Below are 19691 nucleotides of genomic sequence, written 5' to 3'. Positions count from 1 at the left end.
ACCAGCTCCCTCAGGGAGTTACCCCCACTGAAGAGAGCCGCCTCCCCCAGGGCCACACCCTAGTTCTGTGACTGCCTTCTTCTAGTCAGTGATCCATGTGGGGGATTTGAAGACCTGGCAACATGTCTCCAACTTGGGACAACCCTGAAGGGATCGTCCAAGTTCATAGCTCCCCATAGGCAGGCTGAGGACTTCAGTATAAGAAGGTCAAGAAAGTAGCAGGTATCTCAGTGCCAAAGAGGAGGAACCTCTCCATGCTATAGAGTGTTCTATACTTCCTACAGATAAAGGCAGAACTCCTATTCTCAAGGAGATGTTATCCAGCTTAAAGCACTACTGTGTAGGCATATATATGTGTGTGCATGTCAGATACACACACACACACACACACACACACACACATGCACGCACACAAAAGAATCCTCTACTGGGAAGCTTTTACAGAGGTTTAATGACTCAGTGCAGAATGCTGAATTTGCATAATATTAGTGGCTGGGTTGGGTGAAAGATGGATTTACTTCTTCTATTTTATAATTTCCCACTTGGGACTCTATGATTATCAGTAGCAGCAGCTGAGAATGTACCCATATAGACTGCTAACACATATGCTAGGAGTAGTCAAACCATGTCTTTTATGTAATTGCACAGGTCTTTCCTACTCAACCCTTAAGTTTTCTGATACAAAGATGTATCCAATATATTTAACTCTATATATCCCCCAGCCTAGCAAAGGATCTAGAACTAAGTGCTAAAACAAATTAACAACAACATAAACATATTGAGTGAATGAAGAGAATCATAAGAAATCCTCTGGGGGACCCAGAAGTAAGGCACATCACAACCTTTATTTTATAGATGATAGACTAGAGACATGGTGAAGGTCACCGAGCCAGGGAGTAACAAGTAATAGCTCAAACCAACATTTTCTGATGCCAAAACCTGAAGGTTTATCTCTTCTGCCTGATTGGTTTGCCTAGTTTTATCATAAAGAAGGCAGTAGAAGATGACTATATTCTTACTTACTTACTATATTCTTCAGGGCTCTCATTCCCATTCCCAGTTCACCAAGAAATCTTTCTCAAACAGCTCTTTTTTGTTTCTTGTGAACACCAGCAGCCTTTAAAGTTTCTTTAAAAAACCGGGGCGCCTGGGTGACTCAGTGGGTTGAGCCGTTGCCTTCGGCTCAGGTCATGATCTCAGCGTCCTGGGATCGGGTCCCGCATCAGGGTCTCTGCTCGGCAGGGAGCCTGCTTCCCTCTCTCTCTCTCTCTGCCTGCCTCTCCATCTGCTTGTGATTTCTCTCTGTCAAAGAAATAAATAAAATCTTAAAAAAAAAAAGTGTCTTTAAAAAACCAGTTACCTCCAATTCTCCTGCAGAGTTTGTGTTATGTGTGGGAGACCCTTTAAACTCCCCAGTTATAATGTACACTCCTAAGCATAAGGAAACATGTAATTTTCCATTTGTAGAACAGTACAAAGCTGAGCACACAGGTTGGGTTCTCTGTAACCATGCAGCTCATTATCCATCAGCTGGAATGACCAGTCAATGATATAAACCCCAGTATTAGACCAGGAACATCTCCCTCCTCCTTTATGACATTCTTTCCAATATCACACCTTAGGACTACAGACTCACTCCTCTTTTGGTGTTAAGTAATTTGGAGTGCTCGACAAAATAGTCGAATGCCCTGGCCAAAGAAAATTAAAGCAAGAAAAGGTGAACTTTTTGCCCCTCTACTGTACACTTTGCTGAATTCAAAAAGTATTTGGTTTTTATTTCATGACAGACCGAGGACTCCCAGCTCAAAAACAACACAGTGATTAAGACCAGTAAACGTCCGGTGAAAGAGTATTTAAAAAGCTTCAGAGACATTTAATTGATCTAAAACAAGAATGGGCCAGGTTTTTTAGCACTCCCTGGAAGTATTAGGTGGAGCTATGGCTAAAATTGTCTATTTCATTACAAGAATAGGACAAGGCTGTCTTTATGCCAGAGCAATTATCTAGTTAATTGCTCTAGAATGAGTATAACCCAGTTTCCAGATACAAAACACACATGTTGTCGTTGCCAAATGTGGTTTGACTTATGCCAGAAGCCTACAACAGTTTTAGCTACAAAAGTTACCAATAGAGCTAAAGAATACCCATAGGAGCCTTTGGCAGATTTAAGACTGCTGAGAGGGAGGCACAGGGAAGGGGAAAGAAAAGGAACAATTATCAGCAACCTGGACCAAGGAGTCCAGGAGAAGAGAATAAAGGAACATAGAAATCCGGAAAGAGAGATAAAGAGAAATGAATAGAAGAAAGGGGAAAAAAATAAGCAAGAGTGATAGAGAATAATGGCCTTCCCATTGGCATTCAAGGAATACAATACATTTTGGCAGCATAGGTGTTGCTGGGCTTTTTTTGAGAATTAAATGCAATAAAGTATATAATGAGCTAGGCAAAGTGCCAGACATATAGTAACAGTGTTAAGTCTTTTCCTTCCCCCAGATGGGGTGTTTGTTTGTGTGTGGTATATAAGTATACCATGTAGCTAATTAGGATAACAATAATGATAATGTTTCTTTAATTACTGGGAAAGCCTTGACTACCCTAAGCTTCCAGGAAAAGCCCTGACCTTATAGATAAAGAAAATACTCCATCTACTATCATAAGCCAGAAGCTATGCTGGCATTTCGTGAATGATAATTAGTTTTTAGTCCTATACTAAATATATCTGGAAATCAAGATTCTATAAAGTATCTTCATGTGTGTAAGAATGATCCATCTCCTAAGTCTAAATAAACTTCTTACATTATAGCCATTATCTGCTTATCAGTTACAATGTACAAATTATAAAACATATTCCCAAACCTCCTCAAAATCTTAAGGTCCCAAATTTCATGTAATCAAAAGGTTTCATCCTTTCCCATGAAGTCTTTTTTTCTGAGAATTATGACTGAAGAGGCGGATGGACTTCTCTCAGTTTCTATACTCACCTCCTCTGCTAGTTCCAGAGCCCACGCCCACCTGTCCTCTCCCGGAGATGGGGCGGAGACAGTGAGCCTAGCCAGGAGCAGGGGTAGGGGTGGGGGTGGCGGGCGGGCGTCCCAGAATTCCCTTTCTCCCCTCCCCGAATAAAGATGAGGGTACTCAAGTTGTCTTGTTTTTTATTTTATTTTTTCCCCTTTTTCCAGTATACTAGCTTGTCATTTAAGAAAAGGGATATTAAAAAAAAAAAAAAGAAAAAAAGACAGAAAAATGTTAAAAAAAAAAAAAAAACAAGCAACACCCACACCTGTGTCTGTATATAGCCTCTTAGACTGTCAGCTTTTGTTGTGTTCAGTCGTTTGATCGCTGCGGAGAGAAGGGAGAATGCGGTATGGAGGGTGGGCTTAATTGTGCCTTTCAAATAAAGATGTGAGAAGGTTAAAAAAAAATTATTACGACTTCCTCGGTCAGGGGTCAGGTGAGCATGTGTATTTATAAATATATATAAAATCGGTATTGAAATAGCTCAAAAGTGAGGAGAAAAGCAAACAATCAAAAAGCCCCAAACCTCAACAACTGGCTAATCAATCTCTAACTGAGAATGAAAATATAGCAGATAATGATAAGCACATTCAGGTTGTAACTTAGGAGTATCAGTGGCTTCTGAGTGTGTCCACTTTGTGACTTTCAGTATAAAATTCACAAACCCGGGGCAGCTGGGTGGCTCGGTGGGTTTATCCTCTGCCTTCAGCTTAGGTCGTGATCCCAGGGTCCGGGACTGATCCCCGCATCAGGCTCTCTGCTCAGCAGGGAGCCTGCTTCCCTCTCTCTCTGCCTGCCTCTCTGCCTACTTGTGATCTCTCTCTTTCAAATAAATAAATAAAATGAAATTTTTAAAAAAATTTCACAAACCCAACCCTCCCACTGTGCAAGGAACTGTGGTGAAGGACATGACACAACACTACATAGGCTTTTGGTGGCTGAACCAGCATTAGTGAAGGTCTTATAATGCCCAGGTAGTTTTTCGTATACATTACATCATAGCAGTCCAGAGTTATGAAATAATCACTCCTCATCATTTTTCTTTTTCTTTTTTCTTTTTTAAGAATATAAACATATGGGGCGCTTCGGTGGCTCAGCCATTAAACATCTGCCTTTGGGTCAGGTCATGATCTCCAGGTCCTGGGATCAAGCCCCCACATGGGCTCTCTGCTCCCCAGGAAGCCTGCTTCTCCCACTCCTACTCCCCCTGCTTGTGTTTCCACTCTTTCTATGTCCCTGTCAAATAAATTAATTAAATCATTAAAAAGAAGAAGGAGGAGGAGGAGTTAAACATGTAACACAATTCCTAGAATATTAATGGTAGTCATCAATACATGTTAGTCATTAGGTCCCTGGCTACCCCTTGCCATCTGTGCCAATGGCACCATTGCTCTGAGAAAGAAGATGCTGCCCAAGGAATTGTTCTGTATCTCAAATAATTTCCCTGTGTTTACCCCAAAAGCCTGGATTGAGACCTGCCTCCTTAATATCTGGCCAAGGTATAACTGTTTGTTGTTCTAGAGTTGTGCACCCATTCCATTTGGAGAAACAGAGACAGATAAAAAGAGGGATTTGTCAATGATCGGTTTCTTACTGTCAGCTTCTGTATATTTCTCTCTCTTTCTAGATGCTTCTGTACTGCTACATGTAGGTAAATTACAAATAAATATTAAAAGAAAAACATTAGTGCTTGGTGGATGACATTACTTTGGAAAAAAGAAAGAAAGAAAGAAAGAAAGAAAGAAACAAAACAAAACAAAACAAAAAACAAAAACCACGAGAGTTCTATCTACAGGCAGCTGCATGCCAAACATCAATTTAATTCACTTTCTACCAGCAACAGGAGCTAGACTGATTTGCTTCAATGTAGGAAGACCAGAGAAGGGAAACCTCAGCGCATTTCCAGAGGGAAGGGGAATGAGGAAATGGCAGCAGTGGCAGGCGCTGCTCACCCCAACAGGTAGAAAGACTGGGACTGGAGATGAAAGGTGAAAGGGGTTTTTGCGAGCATAGCACAGGCTACAGTGATGCCGTAGCATTGTGAGGATGCCACTGAACCAGCCCTCCACAGACCACACATGGTCATTCTGGAGTTCCTGGAAAAAGAGAAAGAAGCTCCTTACAGACAGCATCAGAGCAGATGTCTGCCAAAAGCAAAACACAGAGATGAGAGATTGAAGGCCAAAGCCCAGCTTTCACTGGCACAGGGCTACACATCCTGCTAGCAAGGGAGGGATGGACCTATAAATCACAAATTGCACCTTAAAAAAGGGTCTCAGTGTCAAAGTGTCTCCATGCAATTGTTATTTACCAAATAACCTACTACGATTAAGCACCAGGTCAAAAACCTTCCTTGCATTATGTAATTCACACTCTCTAACAACCCTTTAAAGTAGGAACTCTTAGTTTCACCCTTTTTTCAGATGGGGAAACTGATGCCTAGAAAAGTCTTTCCTCTCATGGGGTGCCTGGTGGCTCAGTGGGTTAAAGCCTCTGCCTTTGGCTCAGGTCATGATCCCAGGGTCCTGAGATTGAGCCCCGCATCGGGCTCTCTCCTCAGCAGGGAGCCTGCTTCTCCCTCTCTCTCTGCCTGCTTCTCTGCCTACTTGTGATCTCTATCTGTCAAATTAATAAATAAAATCTTTAAAAAAAAAAAAAAGAAAAGTCTTACCTCTCTAAGTAACCATTTTTAAAGAGAAAAGAATGTTATTCCAGAAGAAAACATTTTATCTTTGCCTATGGGAATGAAATATACACATTACACCACAGGTGAGTGAAACTGCTCATGAAAAATAAAGTTGAGGGGCGCCTGGGTGGCTCAGTGGGTTAAAGCCTCTGCCTTTGGCTCAGGTCATGATCCCAGGGTCCTGGGATCAAGCCCCATGTCGGGCTTTCTGCTCCACGGAGAGCCTGCTCCGTCCTTTCTGTCTCTGCCTGCCTCTCTGCCTACTTGTGATCTCTCTCCTGTGTCAAATAAATAAATAAAATCTTTTAAAAATTTTTTAAAGAAAAATAAAGTTGAGCTTTACAAGTACTATGGCAGAATTCACTTAGATATTTTCAACAAAGTTTATATTCTGAATCAACTGCTACGCCTGGAAAAGGAACAAAGTGTTTAAGTTGCTCTCCTTCAGTCGCTGGCGGGGAGGGGGGGGAGGTGGAGTGTGGGGGGGGGAACAAACCTAAAATCAAGACAGCTGATTTTAAACTAAATGTTCATCCCCTAGGACGTAATATGAGTTTGAAGAGTATTCAGGGGGGGGGGGGAATCAAATTCCTCCACTTCACCATTTGTGCCATCTGCAGTGTTAGCATCCCTGGAAAATTCAGGAAAAAAAGTGTGCTCCTCCCTCAGGTTCTATTTGCAGAAATCACTCATCTATTGATTCCTGATGTTGCTGGTCTTAGCAAGATAAGGCTCCTAATCCATCCACTAAATGTTACTCCGCCGGAGATGAAATAGCTTTAATGCCAACAAAGATTACTGTGATGTTAGGCAGGAGAAGATGGTGTTGTTGGACTTACAGTAGCCCCAGGAATACTTGCCATTTTGTGTTAATGCCACACTGAAGCCTAACATTGACTCTACCTCTCATTCTACTCCAACCTGGGGGCATGGGGAAGGGGGTAGCAGAGGAAAGGAGGGGAGAACAATCATATTTGGGTACTTAATTTTCAAAAAAGTCTTTTTTTCCCATTATAAACCAAAGTGATTTTCTTTCAATGGCCCTCTCCCTTAAATATTTAATTGTTCCGAAAAAGCTATCAATTAAATTCACTACCAGCTCATAGCTTTTCAGAGGGAGAAACTCTACATTAAATATAGAAGTCAATGTAAGAAGCATTGGGTCATCCAAAAACATTTGAATGTATAAAAATATGCATCTTAGAATTGAGGCATGTGAATATAGCTATAGTAGGTCAGATACATCTAAACCTACATTTATATGTATATAAGTATATTGAATACACATAACACGGGAAGGAGGGGAGAGAAAGGTCATGGGAAAGTTTTATATTTACCTCGATGTGAACATACACATCTCATTTATGTGTTACTCATTTCAGAGTGGTACCACATAGAAACCATAGCATCTGGAAATTTGACGTATAACCCGTATTCTGCTTTGAGTAGGAATAAAATGGAAAGCCATCTGCTCACAGCACTAATTAGTGCTAATTATTAAGAGGATATTAAGAGAATATTTTTTGTTTGTTTTTACAGGAAGGGTGACAACACTGGGAACATTTTTTTTCTTTTTTCTTTTTTCTTTTTTTTTTAAAGTCTGCTATACCATATAGTGAAACTTTAGAACAAGCAATACTAAGGAAGATCCAGAAGGTCTTCAGAAAGAAGAGAAGGAAATCCCCTCAAAGTCTCAGCAGGAAATATCTAAGCAGGAAGTGAAACACACACCAAAGATGGGTGCACCAGGCCGAAATGGAAAGTGGGGAGCATATGCCCTTTTCACACACAACAGAAGGACACGGGCCCAGCCACAGGAGGGAAAGGTGGGCCCCCTTCCCATTGTATTCCAATGTCCTCCTCACCAATTAGTCCGGAGTATAAATTCTTGGGCCCCCTCAAGGCTACTTTATACCAAATATAGTTTATGCAACATGATAACATGCAAAGGTAAGTAAGACACCTAGTATTGCCAGAAAAGTTTACATTATGACTGTATGTATAAAACAAATACACAATCAAGGTGATCCATGAAAAGTAAGTAAGATCTAAAGGTCAGCTGAGGAAAAGATTGCTATCTGTGAGCAAGATCAGCCAAATCTTTGTGAGATGAGTATAGGGGATCATGTAAGCCCCTGAAGGAAACACTGGAGGCACAAGGAGCAGTCTGAGCATCATGTAGGAACACACATAGCCGATCCTAGAATGGTGCATAAAAATATATGCACACAAGTAGTGGGACCAAAGAGGTCTTTAATAAGTAACTTTCAATAACCCCTGGTTGCCGAAGAACAGACCATATTTAGTTGCTCGTGAGTCACAACTACTTATATTACAAACTTCTCAATAGTAATAAACTGTCCCAAAGTATCAAAGTAATGAACAAAAATAAGAATTTACTAGCAGAGAAGTACTTAGAGTTTCTCACTTGAGCCTCATTTTTGTATATAATACATTCATATATAATTTATACATTATATATAATAAATTATATATGATTATGTATAAATATATAATGCATATATAGTTATATATTTATATTTTATGTAATAATTTATATATATCTATTTGGTGATCATTTTTTAAGAAAGAAATTTAGTCAATGACATATATAGGCCACAAAGGGTATTGTGTTATTTCAGCAAATTGCTGTGGATCATCATCTTCTGCAGGAGGACCTTTAAGATTTATCCTCCTATGGAGTCCCTAAAAATCCCTGCAAGAAAGTTACATGGGTTGATCGTTGGATTGGGTGAGTGCAGAATCTAACATCCTGGCGATGAGAGTCTGAGAAGCCTAGGGTTAGATCCCATGGTGGTCCTCATTGTTTGTATCTAAACCAGTAACTTTTTCTAAGCTGCAGGCTCCTCCTGTGTGAGACAGGAATACACGTGCCTGTTGCAGGAATCACTGGGGGCTTTGCTGAAGATACTTCTAAGTATCCTCTCAAATACCTAGAGCATCGCTTGTCCTGTAATAGGAGCTACTGGTGGAAAAGCAGCTCTTAATTCAGGATGTCTGGAAACAATTTTCCAGGGGTGTTTTGCATTTCTGCAGGTCTTCAACGCTGAGACACTAGTTGGCCTTCTTTTCTGGACTATCTTTCAAGGATATTTATATAGTAAATCACTTGGAAGGTGGAGATAGTATCTTCCTCCAGAAGAGAGAGCAGGTTTGCTTACTATTACTACCATAAGGAGGCGGTACCCTTGTGGGACAAAGTTCTGACAGGTTTGAGTCCCTTATAAAATATCTGGGTCCCCTGAGCTCCAGGTACCTCTCCTTTCACACAACCCATTCTGTGTGCCGGCATCACTAGGAGCTTGCTCCGTCACCCTGTGGAAGTAGCAGGAGAAAATGAGGAAACACTGGCCACTGCTATTTCCTGAGCATACTGCTATGGTCTATCACATAACCTTGTCCTTTGTCTGTCCCAGGAGGCTCAGGTTTTCTGCCAGCTTCTGCCAAACCGTGGTGGGTTAACTTGTTTCCTGGCAAAAAGGATAAAAATACCACAACCTCACAGTTTTTGTCAAAGGGCACTCAAAACCCAATGTATCTCCAAAATATTTCCCCTTGGATTTGTTATGTGGACACCAATTACTACCACCAGTCAATCTTTTGATTAAAGAAAGCGCCTGTAAAATTGTAAATATATTTTCCCTAAAAGCTACCACCCTGAGTCATAATGCCTAATTGATAATTGGCTTATTATTTAGCTTGTGAAACACTTAGCAAATGCCAGCTGTAATGGAAAATAGGAGGTCAGTTTGGATAGGAGTTCTAATGTTAATAGACCCCTTTGCTGAAGAGACTTCATCCTTGAAAACAGCACTTTGTCGGTGGTGGACAGCAGAAGGGCCACGGAGCAGGCAATAAATTGCTACTTTGCCTCATGCTTCATTGCATCCTTTAGAAGTAAAATATAAAAATCAATTTTAACCTTTAAATATACAATCATAAAAATGGTAGGTTCTTCTGTATGTTCATTCATTAGTAAAGACTTTGTATTTGTTAAATGTGTCAGAGTAATTTCTATTAGCCCTTCCTCCCCCATGACAGCATGTGAATTCCACTGGCAGGAAATAGTGTACTGATTTTTGCCTGCTCCCTATCCAATCCCTGACCCTGACCCCCAGCTCCTTCTCTTCTGAGGCCTATCACAGAACCTTACCCCTACATTAGAAGTGCTAAGCCAATACCATGTGGATTGCATACGGCTCTCTTCAAAGACCACTTGAGAGCTCCAAGTTTACACTCTTCTGTCAAAGAACTCCAGGACATCAGAACCTCCTCATAGTATGAGCAATGAGACAACTAATTCCAGTCTATGTGCAACATTTAAAAACCACAAGTGTACTATTCACAGAGTTGATTTAATTCATTCAAACATTTTATTAATGGCTCTTTAGCACTTTTAAACCACCTTGCATTAATCACTGTCTAAACCAGTGTTTATGGAGAAAAACATTGTTTCATTTCATTTGTTGCTTTATTTGGATAGCAATTATTTAGTTTCTCTTTGTGGCTTAACCATGGGATGGGCCGGGAGGAATTTTTAAAAACTCTGCTAGGCTAATTCTCTCATTACAGAGGAAATGAAGAGTCAGCATACACAAGTCCAAAATGGAAACAGTGAGATTAGACAATGACTGTTTAAATAAATAACATGAACACCAAACTTTGAGCATCTGGTAGGAACTCTATATAAATAGTAGTTCTTATTATTTTGCCAGAAAAAGTTAATCTCAGGAACTTCTTTACATTGAGTGTCCTAATAGAGGTCCACAAATGTATTTATGAAAGTTACTCAAAGTTTTTCATTAACCTATCAAATACACGAAGTACGCTAAACTTAAAAGTTGAAGGTATTTGAGTTCATGAAGGCAAAGACTGTAGGATTTAAACACAGTAGAGACTGAGGGGATACTGGTAACTGTGTCCCATGTGATCATATGGAATTAAGAGTATAGATTTCTTAAAATCTGATTGAAATGAAACATGGTCTACATAAAGCGACCCTGCCCAAAGAAGATTTGAGAGTAAAGGACAAAAATGTGGTCTTCCTTATGTGGGTCCCTAGGCTGCATTGGAGCTTTTGGTCATAATTGCCTACCATTTAGTTTCTCCCAAAATGGATCTTCCAGAGCTCTTCAACTCCTGCTAAGCATTAAAATGCACATCCCCAACCTCACTGTGCAATAAAAGTCTCCCAGTAAGCAGAGCCATGAAGTGCAAAGTTTGTTTGCTTTAATTGGATTAATAGCTGCTCAAATATCTTAGCAAAAGAGAAATTTATTTTTTGCATAAGAATCTTTTGCAACCTTTAGATAGCACAATTAGAGGTAAATACTGGTGCGGTTCCTTAGTACTTCTTAATTGCTTTCCTATATTGAGCTGCAGAGCATAACTGCTCGTGGGAGATGGACAGGAATCACAACTAATAGATTCGTATGGTGGAATAAGGCAAGGTGATGCCCACCAGGACATGACAAATGCCAAAAGGCAAGTAAAATAGAGAAGCAAGCACCTACAATATCATTTGAATTCAAAGGGTTTGTTCCATTTAACAAAAGAACAACCAGGATTAGGAGTTAAGTTCCTTCTCAGGGATCGCCTGGGTGGCTCTGTGGGTTAAGCCTCTGCCTTTGGCTCAGGCCATGATCTCGGGGTCCTGGGATCGAGCCCCACAGCGGACTCTCTGTTCAGCGGGGAGCCTGCTTCCCCCACTCTCTCTGCTTGCCTCTCTGCCTACTTGTGATCTCTCTCTCTGTGTCAAATAAATAAATAAAATCTTTAAAAAAAAAAAAAAAAGCGTTCCTTCTCAAACATACCTACATTTGAGCCAGGATCCCATATATCCCTCCAGACAGAAAAGTTCCTTCAAACTCAGGCCAAACTGTACTGCTGTGTTCTGCATCCTGTCCCCTTCTTTTATCTCTGCACACTAGTTGCTTAATATATATATATATATATATATATATATATATATATATATATATTTCCCTCCCCATTTCTGTACATTCAACTCTCCATCTCAACTACCTCCCTCTCTTCAACCTACAAATACATTAAAAATACATCCATTTATACATATTTCTCACTTCAAGGTATGGTCTTGCACCAACTACACAACTCTACCTTAACTCATTTTCAAGTTCAAACTTAGTAATCTGTATACTATATATATACTTCCTCAACTTCATCTCAATCTAGACTTTATTACAACTTAATCTGCTCTATCCTAGATACTATGATTTCTTTGAAATGATTACCTGTTTTCCATTTTCTTTCTGAAAACTTAGATACTTTTAAAGCCTTTTATAATATTCTTTCCTCCTTAAAAATCTGTCCATCTTGGCTTCTATCCTCTTCTCTTCCCCCTGATAACATCTGAGCTCTAGTCCTCATGCCTTAAATGTTGGCCTTTCTCATGGAGCTATCCTTCATTATGGGTGTTTCATCTACTCCTTCCATAGTCCTCCTAAATTCAAGATCTCACTAAATTCAGATCTCAAGACCTGTTGAATCATGTAAAATAGAAATCTTGGTTGCAACTTCAACTTCTCCACTTTTCCATTGCTAGAGATCTTTCACATTCAATAGGACGTAAAACATAGTTGCCTTTCAAGCGAGAAAGACCTGAATCTCAATTCCAGTTCTTCTTTCAAGGAGTTTGGACTCTTGTAGCCCTGTGAAACAAAGCATGCATGCGCACATCCTAATACGTGGGTACTTACAAAATGAGTTGGGAGCCCAGGAAAAATTGTGCTTCAGTCGGCCTAAAGGGGAAGGTAATCAGGGAAAGCTTACTGTGAGAAAGTAGAATTTGGATTGCGTTTGTAACTGCTATGGAGTTGGATAAGTGGAGGGAAGAATGCAAGAAATATAGGAATACTTAAAGTCAGCAAGAGAAGGCTAGGATGAGGTGAGGAGAGGAAGAAGCTGGATCTGCTGGCAGAGGTCATACGTTGACAAGCCCAGTTTACCTAGTGGCATTACTGTGGTTGATAGGGACCCACTTAGTACTGTGAGATCACAGCCCACTGTGTGTGCCTCAGAAATCCACTTTTGGAATAAAGACCGAAGTGAGAAAGTCCACTTAGGAGGGTAAGCCTGATCAAATAGTATTAACTTACTTAACAATATCCATAGGCACTACTGGAGATACTCCAAGTTTCCTCCTTCCTACTCTGAATTTAAGAATGGGGTCTTCTCACTGGCTCAAGTTTCATGTAAACACCAAAGACCCTGAGATCAACACTGTCAATAAACATCATCTAATTTGATGCCTCTTTTTATTCTTTCAAGAAAACTACAGAAATAGAATGTTGGAGAGAAGAGAGGATGGGAAGAGATAGAACAGGAGGAAAGAAAGTGTGCAAGTACTGTGGGCAAAAGTGGAAAGCCAAGAAGAAAAAGATGGGAAGGGTAGAAAACAGGATGGAGAACATATTCTTTTTCAGATGGCTGGGGAAAAAAACTTTTTCCTCAAGGTTTTAGGGAGTAAAAAAAATATACCCTTGATAAATCTAGGAGTTCAACACGATTGCTTTCATGAATATATATATTACCAATATTGATACTATAAATAGGTTTTTATTTTAGCAGATAAGACAATAAATGAGTTTGGGTCTGACAGTGATGATTTATCCCTCAGGTTAGGTTTGGTTCTCTTTGATCATCACACAATTGCTTGTTTAAACTAAAGATCAAAGGCTTTTTGAGAAAAAGAGGTTCATTGTGGGAAAAAAAAATTCCCATCTTCTAACAAAATATTCAAATTACAAGTGAGAGTAGAAGCTTTATATGAATAACATAAGTAAGTGTCATATTAAGTATTAATGGACTAAATGTACCACATGTGAAGGCACCACATTAATAGCATCACTTAACCTGAATAAGTCATTCCACTACTTGAACCTTGGTACCAACAGACTTAATATATTCAGCTTTTGTTTTCAATTATCTGTTATGTCCTACAATGGGTTTATTGTAGACACTGTGAAAACTATGATGACCCCTCAAAGACATAAGGCAATTTTCTTCTCACCAGGATATTTTGAACAAATTATTCTCCATTTTAACATGAATAAGGCTATGAATTTTAGTTCCCCAGATCTCAACTAATGGAATCCAGTTTTAATTTCAATTGATCAATTGATACAATTGATCAATAAATGAAGATAAAAATCCTACAGAAGGTGAATGCTTTCTGTCTTTGCATGACTTTACTTTCTCTCCCCCACCTTTTAATTTTTCTTATTTTTTTCTTTTGGTCCCAAACCTAGAGAGCACTTTGAAGTATAATTATTTTGTAGGGTACTTGAAATAGTTCTACTGTTTGAAAAGACAGTGTTGTAGCATCTCATTGCTGTGAGCATTACAAAGCATGGCTACAGCTTGCAATAATTAAAGGCTGTTACAGTTAAGAATTTTATGATTAGCCCTATTATGGCTCATTGAGCTTAAGTTTTGAAATGTTGTACTGAGTCCAAGACTAAAATGTTTCTTAGTCATAGAATGAATTTTAAAGATTTGGACATTTTTCAGAGTCTTATTTTTCCCATCCTTGGGTTACCAGCATGTTCTTTCATGGCATGGTTAGTGGTAAGGCTAAATTTTCAAGCCCAATATGAGCAAATTAGCTTCTTTATTCTGATGTAAACACCCCATCCATTTCAAAATGTCCCCAGGCCTAGACTGCTCTATAAAGCAGTCTTTGGACTCAGTTACCAAAGCAACAGCCACAAGTACAGTGAATCAGATACCAGAAGTCTGATTGTAGAAGGTATGGCTTCAAGAAGTCTTCTGACTAAAGGAGATAACCAAGTTCTCCTCTCTACTGCCCACCCCAAGTCCCTTTATTGCAGTCATAGAAAATATCTAGGTATTTAAACTTCGACAATGTCAACAGATACAGTTTCAACATCTAAGTTTGATTTGCTCTTAAATGTAAAATTAAGCTTCTAATCATGATAGGGACAAGGAGATTGCTGGTAAACAATTTTTTTTTAAAGAAGCAGAACAGGTAACGTCCTATTCTTCTACCCCCTCTGCCTCTCCCCTCAATGTCCATCACCAGACCTATTGAGGGGATGAGGAGATGAAGAAAACAGTGTGAAGGATACATAATGAAGTGCAAAATACTGTTAAGTACAGAGAATGAAAGGAGTAGAAAAAAAAGTAAAAGAGTCTAGGATGGTTAAGAACTTTCCAGAAAAAAGAGATCCTGGGACAGGGTTGCTAGGGGGTGAGAGAGGGCAGATGAAACAAAAAGTAACAAAACAAAACAGAAAAACCACACACACACACACAAGGAAACCATCATAGACTTTAAGTTTACAAAGTCAAAAACCTAAACCAAAGAGAGTAGCAGATCTACCTGCCACCCCAACTCCGGCCTCTTGGTCCTGCCTGCTTGTCTCCCCACCCGCACCACAAAACAAAAGAGGGTAAAGAAAATGCTGCAACATCTGCTACAATATTTTGCAATGTGGAGGCACCTCAAGGACATTTTGCTAGTGAGATAAGCCAGTTACTAAAGAACAAATATTGTGTGAGTCCACTCATAGGAGATACTCAGAGTGGTCAAAATCATAAAGGTAGGAAGTATAAAAGCAGTAGCCAGGGGCTGGGGGGAGGGGAGAAAAGAGAGCTGCTTAATACCTGCAGAGTTTCAGTTTTTGTTTTGTTTTTTTAATTTTTTAAATTTATTTTCAGCATAACAGTATTCATTACTTTTGCACCACACCCAATGCTCCATGCAATCCGTGCCCTCTCTAATACCCACCACCTGGTTCCCCCAACCTCCCCCCACCCTTCAGTTTCAGTTTTGTAAGACACAAAGCATTATGGGATGGTGGTCAGGTTTGCTCAACACCACCAATGTACTTAATGCCAGTGAACTGTACACTTAAAAATGGTTACGATCATAAATTTTATGTTGTGCATTTTACTACCGTTTTTTTTTTTTTTTTTTTTTTAGTTTATTTATTTTAGAGAGAGAGCACGAGCCGGAGGGGCAGAGAGAGAGGAAAATAGAGAATCCCAAGAGAACTCCATGCTGAGCAGGAGCCCAAGTTGGGGCTCAATCCCATGACCACAAGACCACTACCTGAGCTGAAACCAAGAGCCAGACCCTTAACCAACTGGGCCACCCAGGCACCTCATTTTACCACAACTTTTAAAAACCCGGTTAAAAAAAAAAAAAAAAAATTAGAACAAGCAAAAGAAATTCTGCTAAATGATCTAACAACAACAAAAATTCAGTAGTGAATGCAAACAGTATAAACCAACAAAAATAATAAAAAAGGAATCTTAAGCAGGGAATACTTACAAGTTTCCAAAAGAGGAAATAACACAGAAGCAGTAAAGGATAATAACCTGCAGTTTTAACCAAATTACCTTATCAGATTCAGGCCCACAGAGTGCTTGGGTATCGAAAATTTCAAAGCTATGATAATGCAAAAGTAGAAAAAGAAAAAAAAAAAAAAAGCAAGAAGAGCACAATGCTCTATAAGAAAGACTATTTCTCAGCAATCTTAGAAGATACTCAGAATGGAAATTCTGAACAGTAAATCCATTACCACGATATCATGCAAACCATAATAAATCTCATAGTTTAGAGATACTAGAAGAGGAAAAAAAAAAAATGTCGTTCAGACCTTAGCAGATGCCAGATTGGGATACTGGAAATCAGCTCCAGAAGTCTGGTTGCTGCCTCCAGGACTTCAGCCTCCTGCACCGACCCTGGGGCAAGACGCTGCACCACTGTTCCTCTGAGCAGAGAGAGGAGACAGTCCTACAGGAGTGCTGGGGTTGGCTCTGACCAGAGTGAGCCAGACCCTTTAAGGACTAGCCTGGGAGGCGGGTTTCTCATTGTTGTCCTCTGGAGAACTCACAAAAGCACAGACTGGGTTTTCTTTGAGCATTCAAAGGAGCAACCGCCTCTGGCCTGACCCCACCTTTGTGTTTTGAAAACTGTCTGAACACTTTGAGGTCTAGTTGTTTGCTTGTACTCAGCAATGAATAGGGTCACCATGGCACACTTACATCTTTTTATAGGTTTTGTGAAATTTGAAATCCCTGCTAAAAGTCAATATTAACCTGAATTTATTATATATGCTTTTCATCAGAGAGGCAGGGAGGAAGCAAAGAGATGAAGAGAGAAAGGAAAGAGAAAAACAGAATGAGAGAGGAAGAAGTTGGAGCGCATCAAAAGCATGCAAGATACTCAGGAACAGTTAGTTGTACGGTATTGTGGAACACCAGGAAAAGCTGAGCAGCTGATTCCGCTCATCTTGATCCTACGTGGTGAATTAGACCCACCTCCTGAAAGATCTGAGCAGCACGATGAGATTAGATGCCTTCTATCCCACCGTCACCCCTGTAATTCATACTAATCAAATTTCTAATTGAAGATTTGAGAATTCAAACCAGCTGATATTTAGAATGCAAATACTATAAAAAGTTCTTTCTTCTGGCTTCAAGACAAAAGACTTCAGTTCTCAGTATGTAGTAATTCTATTTCAAATATGATTTTGAGATAGACATCATTCTTAGAGTGGTTAATGCACCAAACCAGGCTATATTCCAGGACATTCTACATAAATCATGACAAGAAAACAAGAGAGAAGAATGACACTCTAATGCATTGTTGAAAAAAAAAAAGTTCTGTCTTCTTTCCTCATATGTAAAGATAGAACTACCCTATCAGTTAGATCTGAAAGATCTAGGGCTCTACTCTATACATAATGAAGTATTTAACTGAGGGCCCATTGGTTTTCCATAGTTACTAACCCAAAGTGGAGCTAGAATAGGCTTCACCAAATGAGTCTTTAGGAACATCCCTTTGTCTACCAGATCTGAAAATTTTAGAATTTTACATAATATCAGGATGATGATAATAACTTTGCCAAGATCAAATACCTAGAAATCTTACAAGAAAATGTTTAAACAACCCATGTAAAAAGCCCAGAAATAAATGGAATTCCTAATTCTAAAAGATCTGTATTACAAAATTAAGTGTTGAATTCTTATACAGACTAGGGTCATGTAGGGCAAATTAGGGGAAAAAGTAGGGAAGGGCATGTATTTTAAGACCCAAAATATTGGGGCAATGATCATATTTAGATATAGAAGCACATAAAGAATTGTAAACAGGTCTTCAAAAGAATCATAAACACCATGGGTTCACTCAATATAAATGTTCAGAGAAGAATAATTTTGTATATGTTCTATGCATCTAGAAAATGAGATAACTATACCCCAGGATTACAAAGCAAATGGAAAATACACCTAGAAACATATATTAGCAGCCAAATGCAGCTTGCTCAAATTCAAGGGAAGGAAGTTGGCATTTATGTATAGGGACAAATACAGCTAAGGTATTAGGGACACATAATAGTTTTAGACCTGGAATCATGGAGCATAGTCCTCAGACTATGGCATAAGCAATGCTTCAGGCTGGCATAAGCCATGAACTTGGTCTCATGTTATTTGTGCTAATGCTGGGCATTTAAACTGCAGCCTGAATTGCTCAATGGCTTTTCCAGCAACAATAGGGCTGAGAGACTTTGCTCAAACTTTCCCAACAGAGGGAACACATTTTTTTCCTAAAACTGAGCTGAATGTCAGGCAGTTAAGTTCACAGTCCTCTTTGGAATTGTTAAAAATCATTTCCAAAAGCTATTTTTAAAAAATATTTACAAATCATCTGTTTTAAAAAAATCAGCTTCCATGTTTCTCTCCATGCATACATTGACTACAAGACCTTGTCTTTGAAAAGTCGAAGGATTGAAGCCCTCAGTCTCTTTTGCACTTCTAGTAACACAACCAAACCCATTAATATTTAGTGGCAGCTATATTTATAATCAAATTTGCTCTCTTTCTTCCCAAATCAGTCCTCATTCTGCTCCAAAAACATTGTTCTCTGTGGGTCTCCATCAGCTGTACTCTCACCCCAGTAGAAATTGACCTTTCCCTCTGGTTCCATCATAAACTGTTCACCCTTATTTTATGGCACAAACCACATCCCTTTACCTGCAGTACAAGTCCTTGGCCTGCCTCAGGCTTAGAGACAGACTCTGTCCTTCTCCTGCTCTGTCCTGCCTAGTAGAACCACTGTATTACCCTCCCTCTCTTGTTAACTAGCATCCAGGTTGACTCAGCCAATGGGAGGTAGTGAAGGGGTCGGAGCAGGGGAGAAAGGAAGATGCCAGAGCATTTCTCCCTCCCTCGTCTGACTCAGGGTAGGGTGGTGGTAGCACACGCAGCAGCTGCAGGTTCTCTGTGAGTCATATTAGGCAGACAGCTTCTCCTTTCTTCCACGACTTAGCTCCCACGAGACAGCCCTCACCATGGGCGCAGCTCTAGCATGATTACCCCAGATGTGGGCATTCTCTGTCACCTCCTTCTGTATTCCTTGTTGTTGTGCTTGTTGTTGTGAGGTTGCCTCACAATTTCAATGTTTGTCTTCTGGGGTCTTACAACACTCGCAGTAAACAATTTTCTTCATTGAATTCCTTCTGAAATACTTAGAGTAGCTTCTGATTTCATGACTGTATTCTGTCGGATATGCAGGGTTATAGTCCCCTTCTTGGCTGTGAACTACAGGCCAAGAATTTTTATAACATCCTTAGTCTGACATTCTGCCTCCAGTTTGAATTCCTTCTCATCTATCTTTTTTTTTTTTTTTGAGATTTTTATTTATTTATTTGTCAGAGAAAAAGGGAGAGAGAGAGAGATCACAAGCAGGCAGAGTGGCAGACAGAGACAGAGGGAGAAGCAGGCTTCCCGCTGAGCAAGGAGCCCGATGCGGGACTCGATCCCAGGATCCTAGGATCATGACCTGGGCCAAAGGCAGTGGCTTAACCAACTGAGCCACCCAGGCATCCTGAATTTCTTCTCCTCTATCTTGACAGAGCTACCTATATTAACTTTCCATATAAAGAACCCAAGTATAAATATTTGTATTTTATATTTATAT

This window comes from Neovison vison, chromosome 4 (genome assembly GCF_020171115.1).
Source record: "Neovison vison isolate M4711 chromosome 4, ASM_NN_V1, whole genome shotgun sequence".
Lineage (NCBI taxonomy): Eukaryota > Metazoa > Chordata > Mammalia > Carnivora > Mustelidae > Neogale > Neogale vison.
This window is presented reverse-complemented; position numbering follows the sequence as displayed.